This window comes from Cryptomeria japonica, chromosome 1 (assembly GCF_030272615.1).
Source record: "Cryptomeria japonica chromosome 1, Sugi_1.0, whole genome shotgun sequence".
In the NCBI taxonomy this organism is placed as follows: domain Eukaryota; kingdom Viridiplantae; phylum Streptophyta; class Pinopsida; order Cupressales; family Cupressaceae; genus Cryptomeria; species Cryptomeria japonica.
In genome coordinates this window covers 551,462,123-551,465,886 of record NC_081405.1, presented here as the reverse complement: position 1 = coordinate 551,465,886, position 3,764 = coordinate 551,462,123, and the positions used below count along the sequence as shown (strand labels likewise).

Genomic DNA, 3,764 nt, shown 5'->3' with positions numbered 1-3,764 from the left:
TATGCTTATTAAATATTGTATAGTAACGATTTGTTATCATCACAATTTTTAATGACAACAATAATTTTATTTACATTATTTCACTGATATTATAGTTAGTATAATCTCATAATTTGTTGTGTTATCACTATATGAAATATATTAATCATTTGATGATAATGCAACACACATTAGTTTATATAATAAAAATACAGGTTTCATTATAGTACAAAACTTTTTTTATGGAGTCTAGTGTGATTTAACAATACATAATGTGATCAAGAAACCTATATCAAAGCTGATCTAAATTGGAAGATTAGACACAAGAAAAATATTATACTGATATAATAGAATTCATTTTTTATTTAGTTTTAAATAACCTGATATGTGATATGTGTTTCAATTTTGGTGTAATCATTTGTTTAGGTGTGACACCTAATTGGCTAGGTAGTTGATGTTAGTGGTTGGTAAGCTCACTTACTTTTCCTTTCAAAATAAAAAATTCAAATTCTCTTATTTTCTATATATGTAACCCAAGAATCTTTTATATATATATAGTCATCATTTTTTCATGAGTCTATTTGCATTTTTGTTGTTTCATCTTTGCACAAGATTTCTTGGCAAATCCTTCATGGTATTAGGGCCTTGCTTGTTGCAGGTGAAATGCACTCTCATTATATGAAAATTGTGATTTCAAATGAAGATTTGAAGACTACAAATTCAACTCTGAGGTGAAATTTGTCTTTCCTTTTACAAATTCTCTTTCACTTCTGGCAAAGATATGCAAATAATGTTGGAAAACTGTGAGAATTTTTTGGTCTGGTAAAATATCTGCGAATATTTACAAGTTTCTTGTTGAATTTTAACGAATATTTGTACATATGTAAGAAAATCAGGAAATGTTTGAATGATTTATTTAAATATAGAGGCTTTTAAGTTTATCAAGTTCAAAATCAAATAACTACATGTAAGCAAATCTGTATTTGCAGGTTCATTTTTTCATCATTGATCTACAAATTTTGAGAAAATTTCGTCATGAACTGCAATAAGTTGCAATTATTTACAGCCGATCTTGAATTACTTGATTAAATTTGCAACATCTTTCATCCTTTTTGCATCAATTCGCTGGTATTTGAAGCAACCTGCCTTAATTTATAGAGATTTGGCTCAAATTCAGTGATCTACAAGAATCTTGTTTCATCGATTTGGTTTTACATGCTACCTTTATCTGCTTTTCCTTTGCTAAATTTTGTGCTGGCATGGTTCTTCCTTGGCACAGGGGAATCAAGTCTCTTTTATTTTAATTAAAAAAAAAAGACTTATCACATTTTGCCTTTGCCTGGCACAAAAACTGAAATTAATTATGCCGCATAATTGACTTTTCTTCTTCCCTGGCGCAAATTCTGATAAATCTTCACTCTGTGTTTCTGCAAATTTTAGTAATTCTTTTGGCGAACAGCATCTGCAAGTATTTTCGGCCTCCACTCTGTGTATTTCTGCAATTCTTCAAACTTGTTTTTTACAAAAATAATCTATACATAGGTGCCCCAATTTCAGACATTTTTTAGCTATTTTTGGTGCTGCAGAGAACATGGAGCAAAGAATATGGAGAATAAGGCGTTGATTTCTGACTGCTATTTTGTTATATAAGAAGGCATTTTATTGGTGAGTAAATTTTCATCTTGGTCGCCCCTTTGCCCTTCTTTTTCAGTGCTCTATTTCACTTAGTTTTCCTTACAAAGATCTGGACTTTGGTACCTTTATTGAAGAGTATTTCGCAGATGTTTTTCAGCCAAATCTGCAATCAGCTTGGAGTTGGAAATTTCTTCCTGTGGCATTGAAGTTTATAAAAAAATTTGCTATTTTTTCCAGCAAGCATTTCAACATACAGGCACATTTGGTTTTCTCGTAAGACATTTTCAGGAGACTCATTGACATAAATAAAATATTTTTCAGTAGGAGTGGAATATTTTGACGTCTAAACTATTTTTTGAAAATTCATACGAGATTAAATGGACAAGCAAAAAGGCATTCAATTATTGAGAGTAGAAAATTAAATTTGAAAATTCAAATCACTTTAAATATTTGTTTTTATTTTGAATTGTCTTTGCCTTTAGTTCGTGCATAAAAGTTTTGGCATTGACATAAGTCCTTCATTGTAAAGAGGAGTGTGAAACTATTTTCCCTTCCTCAAACTTGCAAAAGCAAATTTGCATTTTTCTTTTACGTTATTTTGTAAAACTTATAATGCACTACATTATAAAGTGTCAGAGGAGGGGAGGATTTCTATTGAATCAAGGGGAAAGTTTATGTGTTGAATACTCTTAATATTTTTTCTATATGCTTTTTTTTAGTTACAATAAATAACTCAGAGCATGAACCAAAACAATCCTCTTTTAACTCCATTTAACTATCATAAATGGAAAGGTAAAGTTCTGATTCAAGAAAAGAATAAAGGCCTCAATAGAGTCACAATGGGTAGAAAAAGAGTTAATTGATGATAATGTTGAAGTTAAATAGTATAATAAATGTGATTAATTCTTTGATTTCTTGTGTCTACATGTGTCTTCACCATTTCTCAACTTTGAACACTCAAATTTGAGATATTCTTGAAAAATTCTTTAAGAAGCAAGATGAGATGAGAGGTCATGAGTTGGAGAATGAGCTAATTAATTTGAACACCATTTCATTTGACACTTTAAAATAGTTCTCCAACAAATTCAAATCACTACCGTCAGAACTCAACAAATGTGGAATAGACAAAAAGAATAATTAACTAGTTCTCTCCATTCTCACCATTCTCTCCATTCTCCAAGCTTGGCCTTAATTATTCAGTGTTTGTTACAACTTTCTACGCCACCAAAAGTGCTATGGGAACCACTTGAAAAATGCGCTCTTAATATCACATGAACTCTCTACAAGATCTGCTGCAAAATTTAGAAACCGAAGTAAATTCTAAAAGTGATTGTTTGAAGATATTGAATGTTATAAAAGAGAAACTGGAAGAGAATGCCTATGAATTACCAGAGGAATGGAAGAATAAAATAGCTCAGTTTTTCAAGTCATATAAACCTGCATTCTGCCCCTCCTGCAAATCTTCAGAGAAATGCATTTTTCGTTATTTGAACAATAGAAATCTTGTCAACATTTTAACCTCGGTTTCTGTGCTGCAGTTGCAACAAACATTTTACGCTTGCTAGCAGTCAATATCAAATCTCCATTACAAGAAAGAGGAAGAGTTCAGTCTCAGAAGTAGGGTTCAATAATATTAAATGCCAAAAAAACCTCAGAGGAATATGAATCCAATCATAATATGTATAAATTATTATATTATAACAACCCATCTGAGAATTTAGCATATTGCAGATAGAGTGAAAATTTTATTGCATTAGAGGCTCTTTCAGGGCTCACCGAATGATTGTAGATCATGTTAACGATCTTGTACTACGACAGAACTAAAAGGTACAGAATATAAAGAATCATAATCAAGTTGATTACGCCTCATTTAATTTGAATGCCTCACTGGATGACTGATCTTATATGTGCACTTGTAGTTTTGTTCGGTTGGTTTTAATGGTTCATCTGAAATTCTACCCACTTGTTCAGTAAGATTCATCTATTAATATGATTTCAGAAATCAATTTAAAGTGTGTTGTTTAAATTGATGTTTTCAAAAAATTGAATAATAGTAGGATCTTTCTGTTAAAACTAAATCTCTTTGTACTCTTTGCCATTATTATCTAGCTTTGCCCTTCAGCTCAGTTAGTTGTAAGGGTTTTCTTTTA

General features: G+C 30.8%; 1 long non-coding RNA gene across 5 annotated transcripts; it reads left to right on the top strand.

Annotated features, from left to right (window-relative positions):
- The first annotated feature begins 569 nt into the window (after positions 1 to 569).
- LOC131044949 (uncharacterized) lies at positions 570 to 2,298 on the top strand. Of its 5 annotated transcripts, none has more exons than XR_009105740.2 (4): positions 570 to 710; positions 969 to 1,447; positions 1,566 to 1,644; positions 1,749 to 2,298. It is a non-coding gene; the product is annotated as an uncharacterized LOC131044949 (long non-coding RNA). The 5 variants fall into 5 exon arrangements; XR_009358272.1 differs by having other exon boundaries at positions 969 to 1,469; XR_009105742.2 differs by lacking the exon at positions 969 to 1,447 and having other exon boundaries at positions 1,772 to 2,298.
- The last annotated feature ends 1,466 nt before the right edge of the window (positions 2,299 to 3,764 follow it).